The following is a 17,528-nucleotide window of genomic DNA, read 5'->3' as shown; positions in this document are numbered from 1 at the left end:
ACGGGAATTAGGGTTAGGAGCAGCAGCAGCAGCAGCAGCAGCAGGCGGAGGTCTCGCGAGTGCGCCAGGAACCTCTCGGGCGTGTAAGGGTCGACCGGTGTCGGCGGCGGCGGCGGCGCTGCTGCGGCAGCACCACCACGAGCGCCACCGGCCCTCAAACCAAGAGTGAGGGCTGTTACTCTTCCTTTTGTTCCCTTTCCACGGGCCGACGCAGCATCCCGCTCAGATCTCGGCCGGCGCTGGAGCACTAAGGACGAACCGCCACGCTGCGAACTCCCGGCAGAGATAACACAAGGTGGTGCCTTGCATTAAGCGCGTGCGCGCCTTACACCCCCAAATATCTGCTGAAGTATTTGTGATAGCTGCACGCTATTCGTGAGCTCAAAGATATTCCGCACTTACCGGAAGAAAATAATATAACCAGTTCACGAGCACTACGACGATCAGGGCGCATTGTTCAACGTGTAAATTTCCTCACGGTATCTCATTTCATGATGCCTGTCCTTTACCAGCTGATATTATTATTATCATCATCATCATCATCACCACCACCACCACCATCATCATCATCATCATATTTACCTCGTTCTGCAGCGTCATCGTGGTGATCTCCGTCATCGTCTTCGCAGATGATAATCAATTTTTCGTGTGTTTCATTGTGTAATTATGTTGGTGGATGAGGTGTATCAATCAGTTAGTGGGCTTTCGGTGTTTGTGTCAGTCAGAAGTGAAGGCTGAGGTGAGATAACGCTGACGCTGGTACAGGATTAACGTATTCATGTCAAATCGGCTCCGTTAGGTCACCGATATGTGAACAAGACAAGTAGCAGTGGTACGATCGACAAGTGACTACTAGTCGGTCGTCCTTTTGGCCTATTATTTTTAGTCGTGTGAAAAATAGAGGCCTCTCTAACGCTCGTTAGTCATAAGAGTTTAGGAATCGCGTGATCGATGTATATTGTCGCATAAGGATTTGTGCCCTCAATTGTATATATCAGACCCTGTTCGGCCGAAGGTGTCATCTACCTCGGATACAGTTCTTCGGCATTTTTAATCGGTCATCGAACTACGCTCTGCGCTCGACAGGTATAATGGAATAAGCAGTCGTGTCCTTCGGTGGTGTACGTTTTAAAAACAGCTGTCAGGGACTGGTGTTTCTTCCTAGGAATTGTAGAAAGGGTTAGGTCAACTATTTAGAGGTTATCCAAAAAAATTGTTAGCAAGAAATCGAACGATCAAACGTGTGAATCAGACTGAAATTCCAATAGCACAATAAAACAAACTTAGCGAAAATTTTACTAGGTCTATTTCCACCTGTCATTTTCTAATAGGCATTTTAGCGCAGTTAAATAGTTGAATAGCTTTCTGGTGGGCTAGGTACACCTGTTAGTTTGCTGATCAATGTGAATTTATCAGATTTTTGGTAAGAATGGCTATATTTTAGTTGATTTGGCTGACAACGTAGCTATCAGAGGACACAAGCACTATTTATATGACTAGCTGGTTCTTGACTCTGCGTATATGAGTTAAGCATTAGGGCTAAACAAGACTATACCTGAAGGGCAAAGCACTTTAAGACATAAAATCATAGTAAATATTTTAATTTAGACAGTTTTGAAAAAAGCTATAGTTGCTTTGAGGGACGTGCTTTCCGGAGGATTGTACCACGAGGCACGTGAATCACGTAAATCTCCTAGGAAGTAGTCGCCTTACACAGTTCAACGACGAACACGTCCGCTGTCTTGTTAAAGAAAATCGATGGACGTTTGCACCAATAACAAAGGTTACTTTCGAATGCGTGAATTTGCCATGTAAAGGCGTATGCTGTTTGACCGCAAATGGCTTTTCGAAGATGGGCTGCAATCGCTGAGTTTCCTTAAGACCTTGAATCACGCAATTAACGTCTAAAAATAGTCGCGTCATATACATTTTTAAGTCATTTTCTGCCTGAAGGAATACGACATCAATGGTGTCTCTGCGATACCTACGTGTAAAACATACTAATAGTAATTTGTTGTACGTTAGCTTGGTCAAGTCCTCGGAACCAGAATTACAGAACTTCACTGTCACAAAATGCAGGCAGAAAATTAAGCATACGCATAAGAAGAGGTAAAAGTCCAGACCCGGACTTTGGCTTTTTTCGTGATTGTTTACTAAAACTGCTACTACTAACATGTTATTGCTCGCAGTCGTAACAGTAAACTATGGCACAAGGGATTTTGACGGAAATCGCCAATAAATTGTTTCCGGACACTGGGAGAGGTAGGATAGCGAAAGCCTACCACGACCAAGCAGGACTGTATGGCAATACAGGAAGCATACCATAACGGGCACTCCAGGCAAAACAAGATCTCGGCAAACCCCCACAACGGAAGTAAGCTTGCCTTCGTCAAGACTCGACTTAAAGGACTTCCACCCAGTAGCTGACGAATCCTGCCCCGTATCATCATTAACCTTCATTTATTTACTGTTTGCCGCTCGCATCTTCTACTACTGAAAGGGGTAGAGTACTTGCGTTCTACGCCCACCATACAGGGACGATAATACGAACGCCAGCCTCCGTGACCTGCACAATGCTCTATTGATCGGGGTCTTGAACTGAGTAGGAACCAACCTTACTGTTATTCTGAAATTCGCCGTTTAATGGCTTTCACATCCTGCAGTTCTTTGACCGTAGAATCACAATTTTCCGATCCGTCTGTGCCGGCATCTGAAAGTAGTCTTGATTATAAGCGGATCCCTCAGCGCTAACGAACGCTTCACCGAATACGCTAACGTCTATCCAAACTAGCAGTCCACATGCTCGATCTGGTTTGCGCCTACCGTCAGTTTATTCCTAATGGTGATGGCAAGTTACGTGAGCAGCTTTACACCATACCAAAGACTCGCCTATTTTCAACTGAGCATCTTTGATAGGTAAGACCCCACGTGTGTTCAAGTCAGCTCTTCCAGGCTTACATGTGTGCCAGTAAGCGTGATGATACAGCGCATCTATTTGTTGTGTGACCATATAGCCAAAGGGTATCAAGCTACTTCGCATAATATCAAAGCAACTGTGCTGTCGCAGTACCGCAGCCAACCAAATGGTTTTTCAATCCACAGCCCGAACACCATTATTCACTTCTCAAGCTTCGGCGTGAGCACGCTGCTTACGAGAGAGAAAGATGAACGAAAAAAAGGGAAGCGCTTAGGAAAGAACTGGGGACGCTGATGGCGTGGTTTGTTCCCTCAATGAGAACTAGTTATCAGATCGTGGCTTCGGCTGTAGGAAGTGTCTCAATGCGAACAGCAGCATTGTCTTTGGGAGAGCAGGCGATTTGTATATTTCTCCTTTTTTTCGAGTTCGTTTCACTTTCTCTTTTCATTTGTTGAGTGCAAACCCCTAAAAGAACGTCGACAGAGTAGGCTGCAGCTCGGCATAAAACCAAGCGACTATCGTGCAACGCGAAAAGCAACGACTGGGACAGCCCCTGGGGGTGAAAAAGTCCTTGATTGGAAAACGTTACCTTTTTCTTAAAATCCTTTTTGGTACGAGGAAGGAGAGAAAAAGATACATGTCTCGGCGGTTCAAAACTATATTTGCGCTGCTGGATAGAATGCCGGTCTTTTCCGCTGAACGCATCCAATGCTTCACATCGTTTTAACGTGTTACCCCACATTTTCCTATCGCCCCAGTTGGTATACTTGTGTCCTGTTCACAAGCGTCTTTCCAATTTTTTTGACCCAACATATCAGCAGTGCCTTTCTTCGTATAGTGGTTTCTTATAAAGACGACGTCTGATGCCACTTGGTTTTAGGAATAGAATAATAAACGCAGCACTTTTGTGGTGTCAATATCCAGACGATTATTGCAACGGTCGTAGTGACTTAAAGCGGCCTGCTTTATTTGAGCGATAGATCACTAATTGTTACAGGAGTGCGTGTACTCATGACCCTATTTAAGGTCGAACAAAATAACGAATGCGGAACTACCCTTCCTCTAGAAATTTGACGATGGTATGCAAAGCCAGTGTGAAAAGGCCATCATGCTCCGTGTGCTTGGACAAGCTTCGTCGTAACGGAAACTAAGCAACTTTGGCTGTACGTACAAGCAGTAGAACTAGTTGTTGTGGTGGAAGTGGAAGTACGGCGGATGACCGGTAGAGCTTCCTCCAGTGAAGGCCCTCAAACCTAGTCAATCTGTATGCCTGTCCGTTTGAGACTTTTCCAATCATTGTGTGTCTATGTTAAAGGGCAGGAAGTGCTATTGATTCCCCTTGTTCCCTCTCCTTGGCTATTGCCGGTAGACCGAAGCTGTGGCAGTGGCTGCAACTTCGGCAGCAGCACGAAGACATCTCCAAGGGCCAGATAGCGTTCATTCGGTTGGTTGGCTGGCTGCCTACTGCCTGGCCTTGGTTTTTCTTTTTTTCGCTTCTTTACTACTTCTGCTGCTGCTCGTTGCTTAGTTTCTATTAGGCCTCAATACGGAATTGGACAAGGCATGGCCAAGGCAAGGTTATAGGTCCGAAGGAAAAACCAAGCTGCTGTTGCGGCAGTGGGATTGGAAACGCGGCCGAGAGGTGGAGATGTGATTGATTCCATCTCTGTGTGATCTCTTGCTTTGCTCTACTTTACCCTCGCTGAGCGTCGCTGAGACTCTGCGGATCGATGCAGATGCATTCGAGAGTGTTTGTTGTCGTTCGCTGCCACAAGGCAGCGCCTTAAGGGGAAGCAGCACGACATGCAGTTAACTAGAAGGACACAAGCACAAAGCATGCAGGCCTGTAGGTCTGATCAAAAACCATGTTATTCTTCTGCCTGGTAGCCACAAGTCAGCCTCCTTCCTTGCACAACTCGCTAGGATCCTTTCGATTATTCCAAGACTTTTGACAACAGCTGATTGAACGAGTGGGTGCCCTGCGTGATAGACTTAAGGGTGTCAGTAACATTGCTGTAAAGAAAACTGAAATAAATAGTAGTTTTCCACTCAGTGTTCTGTCTCGAGGCTCTACCAGATCTCACCGTAAAGCAACCGCTGTTTCTTTTAATTGCGCGACTAAATAGCAGGACTTCACTAAATAGTAAAAATTCAACACGACAACGATCACAGCCGAGTGTACCGCGACATGACTTGTAGTTTTTGTTCCATCATAACCACGTAACCAAGAAGAGCAAAAGCACGTTCACCTTTTCGTATGCATTGTATTGCTATCGCATCTAAGAGGAGAGAGTGACCTATGGATTCGAATTGGTTGGGGATAGAGGGTATGCAGTGTATGCATCTCGTTAACTTCTTTCACACATATTCTTTTGTAGAACTGGACACTTCTTTAGGATGGGATGCACCACCGTCTTTCGCGTGATGCCCTGCAGGTGTCTGGTTTCCTTGATTCTTCGAATCTGCCCGGTTGCGTTCATTGGGTATCGAGTTGTGTATGATATATGCAGTGGAGCGATGGCTTCGAGGGCTAAAGCTTCTTCGTTGCATCATTTTGCTTTGGCGGTAGCGGCAGTAAGCTGTGCTAGTTGGCAAGGAGTTTTGTGAGCCTGCTACCGATGGCGGTGCAAATGATGAAGAGAGTGAGAACATGGTCGAGGACGATGTCGGGGGTTGCAATGGCGCCTGAATCGAATGACGTAGCAGAAGTAAAGTAGATCTCGCAAAAGCAGAAACCAGAGGTAGCATCGCTTGGCCTCGAATTTCGCGGTCACCCGATCCGCGGCCGGATCAGGCAGAACGAAGAAACGAACCAACCAACGAGTGAGGTGAAGAGGCTTCTATAGAGGATGGAAAAGATGGAACGACCACAAGGGCGAGAAGAACATTTCTAGCGTTCTGTGCTTGCCTGAGACCTCGGGTTACCCTTCTTTTCTGTACTGTCCTGCTACTACTACTGCCGGTAACTTCTTTCTCGGACAACATGATCTCCCGCTGCCAATCCGCTCGGTTGAGAACGGCCGCGGTGTAGACAGAGGCAGCCTCTGCTGTCGCGTCGGCCCTTTACGCTATATCGTGTCTGAGCCCAGATCAGCATCCCATTTGCGTGGCAGTACAGCTGTTGTGCCATCGAGGAGTTAGAAGTAGGTTTTCTATATAGAGCAAACCGTCAGTCCCAGAGGCGCCTGACAAGAGTTATTGCTTGGTCTGCTGCTTCTACTACCCCTACTAGAGTTGCCTAGTGCGGTAACCTTTTTTTCTCTTTTCTTCGACTATCTGATGGCTAGTGCGTTTTGCGTACGACCACCCAGGACCTCGCATTTAGCTCGAATATAGCAGAATCGCAGGCAGCAGCGGCAGCAACAGCCGGAGCCACAGCGACGTCAGTATCAACTCCGAAAACAACTACTACCGCCACCATCACTACAGGGCCGGCGACGACAATAATAACATTACATTAGCCAACATTTCGGTAGGAGGGAATATTTCTGAACACAAATAATGTCTGCGGCATTTTATTCCAAGAGCAGGACCTAAAACGTTTAGAGCGTACTAACGCCCATCCCATGCTGGTGTTCAGTAGATGTTCACTGCCGCCATTCACTCGACTAGGAGTGAACGAGTTATCGTAATCTAAGTCCGCCTTTAACAAAACCTCTCTTTCCAATGAGAAAATAACAGGATGGCCACCCACGAACTAAGTGTTCAGCTACACACCCTTCACGCAAAGATTCCTCTTGACGTTGCGCAGCCAAGTTGGGTTCTTCCGCAGAAGTAATCCCGTTGGTGCCGGAAAACGCAATGTAAAATGAGCTGATGAGGGACGAGGCGAACTGATGAGAATTAGGAAGGACGGACAAGCGAACAGTTTAGGGGAACGAGAGGAGACGAAGGCGGGGTAATAAAACGGGAAAAAGCGGGTTAGTCCTTTGAAAGTTTGGTATTGCCATCGAAACTTATCTAGCTAAATGAAACGAACAAAGCGTTTGAACCCATATCGAATGAAGTAATTTGTTGACGCCCCTTTTTTTACTATCACTCGTTCGCCCGTTCACCTCCGCTTTTCTCCGCCTTCTTCTCTTCATCGTCGTCGTCGTCGTCGTCGTCTGCACCACTCTGATGCTTGGTTATTTCGCCCTGAAGACTAAGCATTCTCGTAAAGTCGCCAGCTAGCGAAGCGGAATGAAACCTACTTAACCGATTGGTTACGCATACAGACGTTACAGTCCGAGGGCAACCGAATACGGAGGCACGACTTGGGGAGACCTCAATTAAGGAACCCTACGTATACACTTAACCATGGACCACTTATAATAAGCAGATAGATTTAGATGGTTTTATCAGTTATGCTGTGAAAAGAATTATTTAGATATGCAGGCTTTACTCTGGCTTTAATAATGCCTGTTTATAGATACGCGTGCTTCTTTTTTGACAGTAGACCAAGCTTGGGTATTCCTATTTAAAAGGGGAAAGCTATAGGTAGTTCGTCCTGTTAGACCAGGCACTATTACTTGACGACATAGATGCTTAGAGCGCCTACCTTAATAGCCGCGACCTCCACGAAAATGTCTCATCCTTAACGATGATTTAATCTAAACATATATGTATCATACCTTCGTGTATGCCCTTCGTGTAGCTCTCCGTTCCTAAAGGCGCCAGATCAAAGCAAAGCAACTTCTTTTCAGCCAGCACCAGTCCTTTGCGGAGGTTACAAACTTCCATAGTTTTCCAAAATCAGCGCTCCAACCGGTTACTGGTCTCCCTTCGGCTTATGAGGGAAGCAACGAAGACTTCCATGCGCCCACGCGAAAGACTCAAAGAGAAGCTCAAAAGGGCCGAAAACTTATAAAAAGGCGTAACATATGCACATCTAATGATACTGGTGCCTTACTTTAAAACTAAAATGTTTTGTTCTCAAAAACGCGCATGTCGCATAATTCACAAGCACACAGAGTGCTCAAATCAGACAGATACTCGCTGAAGACGGCAAAGCCAAAAGACTTTATCGCCGCACTACCCTTTAAAGTAATTTAAGGCGAAAATTACCAAGTCATCTTCGATTTTTCTGCAAAAAAATATCTTTACCGCTAATAAGTCGGAGCAAGGGTCGCTGGTCACCCTACGAATATGTGCATTTCGACTGGAACTATTATACATTTTTCATGCTTGATGGTGCCCTAAAGAGCATCAACTAGTACGGTCGTTTCGTTGAACCCCTTTCGCAAGGGCAAACCTTTTAAAAAGAAGTACATTGGGGTACTACAAAACCGCGGCTTTACGCTATATTTAAAAAGACGCCATCTATCTCTCGGTTTAGAAAACCGATGCAAATAATCTATGAAGTCTAAAACTGGTAAAGGTAAGTACAGCTTCGAACATTGTATGTAACGTATTTGAACAAAACTTCAACTAGTATTGGCAAACGAAGACCCCATCACCCATAATTTAAAAGAATGTTATTTGTGAATCTAAAAAAGCGGTTCAGGCCTTCGAATTATTAAATCTCTAAGCAAACGGCCGGTGCATTAGATAAGTAAGTTCGTAACAAAAGCTCCTATTTGTTTCTGATCTGTTTTTATTTAGAGGTAGCTTATAAACAAGCGACCGTAATTTTATCCAAATTTGTTCTAGTGATTTTATAGAAGCACCTTGCGTTATGCTCTAGATATATAATTGCATCGAGAAGATCGAATACATACAAAATTGCCGTGTCTTTGATGTATGTATGTATATATATATATATATATATACATACAAACGGCCATTAAAGCACGCTATATATTAGTATCATACTGTGTGGAGCACTTAAACTTCGTCGTCCGCTTTTTGTTTACTTTCTTATTTCTCCTTTGCTGCGACACGGCTGAATCTTCTGAATGCGTATGAGTACGTGGATGCGTCTGCAAACAGGATCACATGAAGGACTTCGTTTTTATGTGGTGCCTTCCATGGAGCTAGTCCGCAATAGTTTTTTTTTTCAATTAGCATAAGTACACAACAGCTAAACGAGGTACACGTATAGTGTACATTGATATGCGTATATAAGGACTGACTTGAGATAACGGGTCTCGTGGAAAATCTGCTTTACCAGAAATTCAAGCGGAAATGAATTGTCATTTTTGTTGGAATTCAACGAAAACGGAAATTAATCGTTAGGCTTTGCAGCTCTCTTAAAGCATCTTACGTACCGTTATAGTAAAAAAAATATTATTGTTTTTCTAGGCATCGACAAATTGGCGGTAAATGGGGTCAATTTGCTGATTAGTGATGAAAATTCTGTCTAGCTGCCACGTGGCGGTGCTGATCATTTAATTGTCGCGAAGCAACGAGTTGTGCACCTTGAATTGAATTTGTATAGAACAAGTAGGAGACATGCACATAACCCCAGACACACGTATGTATGTCTCTTTTTCTTTGCTTAATATACTGAAAATGCATCTTCTTTGAGACATATTGGTTATTTTTGATACTTACATAGATTATATCTGTGTGCATATATGTGTGTGGCCCATCCTAAAAACGACTATAACAGTTTGTGTGATATTTTGTACGTATACTTGATCTGGCAAAAAAATATAATAATGATAATAAAAAATATGTTTCATTCATTTCTCTCACAATCTGGGTTCAGGTAAGCTTAGAAGGTTAGGCCAAAGTAGTAGGATAGTATTATATTGGGTAACATGTGTTATGAACGCGTGAATATCGATCAAGTGAGAGAGTGGAACGCCTGAGTTTATGAGCCCCGCTGGTCATAGATAAAAACGAAGGAATATCGTACATGTAATAATTCTCCAATGATTATTTTCCGCGACTCGGGTTGGTCTGACGAGAGAATCGATACCTAAAGAAATTCACCAATATCTATAAGCTAGGAAACTATCTTGACGATATCATCTGTGGACGTGTTATCAGGTCCAGAAGCGACATAAAAGATGGAATTACATCTGAGCATGACGAATCAGGAAGATCCGATTCATGAATTTTTGTTAATACGTGTAGATGTAACAAATCGTTGTGGGGCAAGCATTTTGCGGTTCTCCATTGACTGAACTTCACTCCCGTATTCGACTTGTACTGGAATTCGCTTTCATATAGTGCCATACAACAACCGCTTCCTGCCATGGAAAGAAAGACTTGCTGCTTATTTGGCTGTTCATACCGCTAAGATGGAGGGAGGAAAAGGCTATACGTAGCGCTGTTCGAGGCACAGAGGACGCGTTCAAACGCCTAAGATTTCAGCTGCTCAAAAGGTTGTGTGCTAATCCATTAAAACAAACGATTATAGTGGTCAATATGGAACGCCTTCTGAAAAAACGACCGGACGAGAATTCTCCTTGATCGTTTCGAACGAGATTTGAAAAACCGTAACTTAGCGAAGCTGAGTGGCAAGTGAGCACGTGCACCATCCCTATTCGTTATTTGTCTAAGAAGTGTTAGTAGCAGCCGAAAAGAAGCGAGGCCGTAGTGCGAGGGAGAGCAGATCCTGGGCATTTGGCCTTCTGCACAACAAATCCTACTTACAAGATTGTCACCTTAGTTATAAGCATTTTAATGTAAACACCTAGATCGCAAACAATGACTGCAAGGCAGATTTCAGTAATAGCTGGTGAGATTAGTGTTAGAACGTATGTAAATGCACAACATACATTAATTATTAATTTTATTATTAAATTATGATATTTCTAAGTGGTGACGGTTGAAATTCCATGTTTAGTAAAAAAAAAAAATGCGTCCAAGCAATTTCTTTTAGTGCATGATTCATTTAATTCGAACGTTAGCCCTGTTTTAAAGTGATCTTATTCGGACATGTTTTTTTTTATTTAAATCGAAACCGAAATCGAAGTGGCAGGAAAATGCATCTGAAGGATTATTTTAAATGACTGTGATAAACATATTTTTGGTACTATTACTACTCAGAGCTAGGTTACTGAGATTAAATAAGTTTGTTTTTCGGCAGATACAAACATTTTACCTGCTTTAAATTTATAATAGATTATTATTTATATATTAGGCGAACTGACATTAGAAAAAATGGGCGCCATAAAACGCAAAGACCTAAAAATAAAGGTTACTATAGACTTTTCGCACTATCAATGCGATAACGAAAGTCCAAATGTCGCCATAGTCGTACTTTGATGCTACACACATAAGCCAGCAAACTAGCTTGAGTATAATAACATGCGATGATTATAATTTCTGGGTTCGGTTCTGCAAAATCTGAAGAAATTTGAAGTTCATGGTAAATTATTTTATTCTTCAACATGGTTTTGCATACAGGTGACTAAAAGCTCCCACGACGACTATTTGTACACCTGACTCACTAAGGAAGGATAGCAAAAAGAGCAACGAGAGCAATTAATTTGCTTGGACCTCGATAATTCTGCCCAGTCACCTCGAACAGATGATATTGACGCAGTTTACATTCTTCCGTTGATGACGACAGGTACGTAACAATTGCTGGCAGAAACACGCGTGAGGCTAAACGAACAAAAAAAAAGGATCGGAATAGTAAGACTTGATTTCGCGCAGGAAAATTGGGGTTGAAGGATAGTGCAGCAGATGGGGCAAGAATGAGAAGTGAATCATCGAAATTTTTGCATGTGTTCAGCGATCCGTTTTTGACAGTCTCTTTACGGAGATCCCTTCAGTCGTCCTGTCAAGGAGCAATGCTATGCTTTTTAGCCCAGCTCCAGCTGGGGCCGGCAGCTGGATCTAGGAGTTCGCATCTCCGAATCGAGCTCCTCCAGCTAGTCAACCAACGAGCGGTTGAACCAACGACCCGCCCGTGATGGCAAACTCAGCCTCATCGCTTCGTTTCTCTAGAAGCAAACCGTGCTATATTCGCGCACAGAGCTTTCCGCAGTGCTTTCCCGCACATGAGCGCTTCGAGAGCGCATGTCTGTATGTATGTCTTGGCCATTGGTACGGCTGCCGCTTCTGACACTAAAATTCGACTCGGAGAAGAGCGCAAACGGCGTGACGTCTGTCAAAGAGAGAATGATAAAAAGCAGGAATATTAAAATACGACTGCTCTTCACCAGTGAGGAGAAAAAAGTCTGTGGGGATAAAGGAAGCGGGATTTGCGTTCTGTGTGTCGGCCTGTTTTTGTATGGCGCTCTGTGTATATGTGCGCAAAACTAACAGGGGTGATGGCAGCGCCCGTAGTGGTACTAGTGCGGACGGCTGTGGAAGCGTTGTACCAGGACTGACGTGGCTGTCGACCGGTAGGAAAGTTCCGGCCGGGGGATTGCCAAGAGTCGCAGGCTCAGCGCCATAGGCAGTCTTGCCTTCTACACGCAATGGTAGCGGCGACTGCTCTAGCAGTAATAGTAAGTAAAAAGGAAAACCAGTCCTTTTTGCGATTCAAACCGCACACTCAATACTTTGCAACTCCAATCTCCCCCTTTCCCGCCTCCGATTTTTTTCACTTTCCCCTCGCCTTTGCCTAAGTTGATGGATAGCTAATATGTTGAGAAGAAAAAGAGGTAGCACAGGTTCCGCAAACTGAACATATTCGGAACCCAGTAGTTTTGAAGCACTTTTTTTCTGACGTAAGGTACGCCAACTGAATTTGTCGCAACCTCTGTCGTGCATCCCGACAAATGTACGTATTTTTTCATCATGTATCCTGTAAATATTATTAAATATCATGTAAATAATATTAAGTAAACGGTGAAAAAAGGCCTAACGAAATATACATACGTATGATTTTAGGCCTTACGCTCCAACTAAGAAGCCCTGCTAATGTTATGTTATAAATACGTCCGTTATCGTCCTTATATCGCTCGAAACAATTAACCGCAGTCACGTTGATTTTTCTAATTGGTCTGCTAGTAGATGTCATCTGTTAGAAATTGGATCGTTTAGTACATTGTGAATGCGCGATAAACACTACGCTTCGACACGTCAGTCTGTCGTTGAGTGTCGCAGAGTGCCGAAAAGTCACATTTGCGTACGCCAAGCTCGCTACGTACAAGTGACCAAAAGCTATCCGCCAGCTGGTCCATCCTGTATCTGTATATTAATACATATTGTATCCAATATATGTGCATATCCCAAGTCTCTATTTCAACTTCAATGAAGTGATCATGTTTTCTACGCCTCGATCTCGGTCAAAGGCAGTAACCAGCAGCAGCTGCCGCAAGATATACGTACATCAGCAACGTTAACAGCGCTAATGATAGTTGCTGGCTTGGTAATTACAAGAGCATAAGGACGACTTGCGACTTCGGGCCAATGGGAGTCGACAGAAGCTTGTGCTATTGCTCGTGTGACTATCCTGGTATAGTTTTACAGTCATTCAGCGCTTCCTTTTTTATTTCTGGCCGGTCACTACCGCCACTCGCTGCGTATACCATTTCCTTTGTCTTCTGCTGGTGCTGTTGCTGGTTGTCTTCTATCCTGTGTTCCATATCATACATAGCGCCTCACAGAAGTCTAATCGCTGTCTTCGCTAAAATTGTCTTATGCTAGAAGACTTCTTTATCCCCGTCTACCCTACTCCCTGCAGCATGACAACTGTCCAACTAGGCTTTGTGGCTGTTTTAGCTCCCCGGCTCGGGACAATAGAACAGCACTAGTAACTAGCTGTTCGATGTTGGCGGACTGCCTGCCTTTCAGGCACCCGTACTGTGTAGCACCGACTAACCCTGCCTAAAGGTATCGAAGTGTGTGTATATATGCTCGCGAAGACTAGAAAACCCTGAGAATTACTATTCTCAGAGTTTCCTAATAGTAGCTTCGAAACACAGCGACGGCAACGACTATGACGTCATCAGAAGCAGTGGCGACGTCTGCGAAGGGTGCGACGATGCTGATGGCGATGGAGAAAGAGGCAACCGGGACAGGAGCTTGGCGTCACCTAATCTCGCTAATCTATTAGCGACAGCGACAGCGCCAGCAACGCCGCCTGGAGTAGCAAAAATTTCAGCTTTGGTTAAACCTTCTTTATAGTTGTGTATGGTCCGTAGAGGAAGCCAAAAGAAAAAAAGAACGAAGAAAAAGCCGAAATCAGGAGAAGAAGAGGAGAACGAGAAGGCCTAGTGGAAGGGAGCGTGGTGCGGCAGTCCTGGTGGTGTATAGTGTAAGATACGGGATCTAAGACGGGGAAGGGGCAAGCTTAGCACGCCGATTGGTTGGAAGCTGCAACTCCTATGGAGTACGACAAACGTATAGCACTGGTCGACGTTGGCGCGATTAAGCAAGGCAACCCCCATCATCCTTTCCAGGTCGTGGCCGTCCTGCGCCTTTACCCAAAATAAAGCTTCTCAGCAAGCATCTGTAGCTTCTCTCACAGCAAATCCTAGCCAATGAGCTGAAGGGCGGCTTACGAATTCGTGATCGAGCGGCAAAGGCCCGCCATCCAGTTAATACATACCAAAACCCACCGCTGCTTACACATGCCAGCCATGAACGAACTGATACCTATACGCACTTGGACATAGTGGTAAGCAATAAGTGGAGTGTGAGAGCAAAGAGACGGAAACGGGAGGGGGGGTGCAGCAGCAGTGTAAGAACAACACTAAGAGAGAGAGAGAGGATTGGAGGATGAGAAGGAAGCTGAGGATGGGGTAAGATTGGCGTTGTGAGAAAAACAAGCCAGCACAACACGTCTCTTAGCTGTGGTACCAGGAAGTCGCACAAGTTGCAGTACCACAACAAATAGCAGAAGAAAGAGCGAGACAAAGGGGAAAAGGTAATCTCCACTTGCACGACGGACCTAGTCAAGGTCTTCGAGGATCCTTCGTTACCACCGCTGTCACACCCCTCACTGCCTCGCGCCGCTTTCCCCGTCTTCTGCTCCTGATAACACAGTGTTAGGAACAGGGACAGTCCTCGCAAGGTTTGCGCGCTCTTTTTCCTTTTCACTCCCAGCCTTTATCCTTAGGCTTCTACTTTTGCACATTTGCTTTCTTGCTGTTATTCGTTGGCAGTAGCCCCTCATTGCTTCGCGGGTATCTTGTGTGTCCACTGCAGCGGTCGCTGTCGTAGGAATTGCGGTGGCGATTGCCTCTGATAGTACCGATAAGGGTGGAAGGCTTGTCGCCCCGCCACCGTCTTCCTGATGTTAATTCTGCCCTTGCCTTCTCTTTATTATTACGTTTCTTCTTTGCCCTTTAGACGGCACCGTATGGGCCTTTCCTTTCCCCCTCTCCTTCTTTTTCTCTCTGTCCACAGTTTCCTCAGTTGAATTCGGCCAAAGCTCATCAGGACACGAGAGGAACAGCAGGCAAATGCATCTGGCACCGCTAGCAGCAATAACTATCACTTACAGGCGCTGCTGCTCGCGTTGCTAACATCGCTGCAGTTGTTGTTGCTACTAATGTGTTTGACTATTTCAGTGGCTGTGTTAACGATGATAGAAACAGTGGAGTCGATGGTGGCGCTCAGGGCGAAGGACCAAGGAAGTGATGGTGAGACCTCGTGTGGGCAACATGAAGGAAAAGTAAAGCGGCTTTAACGTCCAAGCTGACGGTTCGTTGGTGGTCGAGGCCTTGCGTCTAATTAATTACTCATCAATGATAATGAATGCATGATTGGAGTGATAAGAGATAAGAATAAGCTGCTTGATGCTCAGCGCCCTGCGCGTTCTCAACGCTGGCCTCCTTCAGCTGGATGTTTTTCCTGCTATACAGATGTCGAAGGAGGTGGCACTGTATTAACTGGTCAGTGGTATGGACTATGAACTATCTTGAGATACGGTGACAACTTACCATTCACTCGATAAGAAGAGCGATGCCGGCTCTGGCGTGACGAGACAAAATGAAAACGGCACTGCAATAGCTGATTCTGAAGTGTCAGTTTAACTTGTGCTTGACTATGCGCACCGTCATCTCGATGCTATACAACAAACTATAATGCGGAAAACGAGTAGTACTACAGACATGGCAGGATTTATTAATAAATGAACGTTTAAAAAACAACGCTCAAAAAGGAAAAGTAGATCGAATCTAACCATCCGCTACTTATCGCCAAGAGCAAGTAAGTATACCGTTACCGAATAGACGCATCCATCGGGCATTCATAGATGTGCTTATCCACCCGCTCCCAGCTATGGGGATAGTAGACGATTCGAGAACAGCAAACTCGAACCGGTAGCCAGTTCAGATGAGCTCTATACAACGATTGTCACACTGATGTTTTGTCTATGGGAGCTAGTTAATAGGTCGACCGTCTAGTCTTGACGAGTCTCACTGTTACCAAGCCCGATATATCTTGGTTTTTTACGCTTTTATTAGACAGTTACGGTCTGCCCGCCGCCTTTCGGATATTCAGAAAGAACAACTGGGCTCGGTTTTAAGCCGTATGAGTTGAGTTCGGGTCATTCATAAGCAGTTTCCTGGGCCTACTTAGCCTTACAGAGAATCGGAAAAGCTAAACGGCCGCCAGTCTTTGACCGATTGAGACGTCGTCTGGTGTAACACATAGTATTAGATCGAGACGTGAAACACGAAGCATTTAGTTCGTTCGTTAAGGTAATAATTACAACAGTATAGCGTGTTCTGTCCGTTAATGGTGTGTCTACCGTATACGACGTCAAAACTAAGGAAGAACATCGTCAGTCATTCTCGGCTATCGCTCAGTATAGCTATATATTCATCAACAAATAACTACAAGAGAAACTCCGTCATGAAAATAGCTCCGTTAAAAATATAGAAGATAATTCAAATCAGGAAACTGAATACACGAAGCACTTCTGAGATTATTTATAGCATCCTGCCTTACTACTTCCATCCATATTTGTCTGAGCTGCTGGATCATGTTCAGCCATGTTTACCTTTATGAAAATCACCAGCACGAGTATCCATCCCTTTGGCGAGAAGTTGAGTACTAATAACTTATTCATTAGCAAAATGTGGACTAGTAAAATGCATTGTATCTTCCAGTGTGTCATGATCGACCTAAACGATGCACTACATCCCAACTGCATTACACACATTCACGCTCAGCACAAAATTGCGATTACGACTTCAGCGTCAGAAGACATCGATCAGTTTTCCTCAGTGTTTTGGGACATGGAACGAAGTGTGCGTGACAGAAACGATCCGGAATAATAACATTTTCGGGCATAATTATTCTTTGTTTTATCTCTATAGAAGGTGTTTTGAAACGGTAATAATATTATACCTGTCCTGCAACCTTCCTGCAAAGTTAGAGATGCTGTTGATCACCATCAAACCAGGATATCCCTCAACGATTGCGCACCTTCTCTCCTTATATATTGTGTAATAAAAACTCCCTCGTCAAGCACGGGCTACGGTCTGTTGTTTTTGTTTTTGAGTTCCTTATTGCTGTCCATTGTCCAGAATGGTTGAGATAGACTTACGGATATGCGTTCATCGATTGCTCCAGTATACGGGGGCAAACTCTTGACAGCGTAAAGCAGCGTGCTGTCTTCTGATTCTTATTGAGATTAATAACTTTTTGTTGATTTCATAAAAAGAAGCGCCAGCGTGATCACTGACTCAGTCACGACTCTGGGTATTCTAGTAAATTAAGATGTTCCGCCTACGTGCCCTAAAGACCGTTGTACAACCGTCTATGGCCGAAGTGTCTCAAAGAACGCCCTACATCTTTCAACTAGACGATGCAGCGGCTCCTACAAGCC

The 17,528-nt window shown here is 44.5% G+C and overlaps 1 protein-coding gene across 10 annotated transcripts in view; it reads left to right on the top strand.

Annotated features, from left to right (window-relative positions):
- The first annotated feature begins 210 nt into the window (after nucleotides 1–210).
- The window catches only part of LOC111243377 (uncharacterized), a 186,117-nt gene continuing 168,799 nt past the window's right edge, over nucleotides 211–17,528 (top strand). For 9 of the 10 annotated variants that reach the window (XR_015319464.1, XR_015319463.1, XR_015319459.1 and 6 more), the window contains exons 1-3: nucleotides 211–1,086; nucleotides 11,198–11,363; nucleotides 15,262–15,901. The gene's annotated coding sequence lies outside the window, so the exon portion shown is untranslated. Of the gene's footprint in view, nucleotides 1,087–11,197; nucleotides 11,364–13,540; nucleotides 14,616–15,261; nucleotides 15,902–17,528 lie in introns of all 10 variants that reach the window. The other variant, XM_086977921.1, reaches the window with a different exon arrangement.

The sequence above is a fragment of the Varroa destructor genome, unplaced genomic scaffold (genome assembly GCF_002443255.2).
Source record: "Varroa destructor unplaced genomic scaffold, Vdes_3.0 BEIS01000001.1, whole genome shotgun sequence".
Taxonomy (NCBI): Eukaryota; Metazoa; Arthropoda; class Arachnida; order Mesostigmata; family Varroidae; genus Varroa; species Varroa destructor.
Note: the sequence above shows the minus strand (reverse complement) of the source record. Positions and strands in the feature narration are given on the sequence as shown.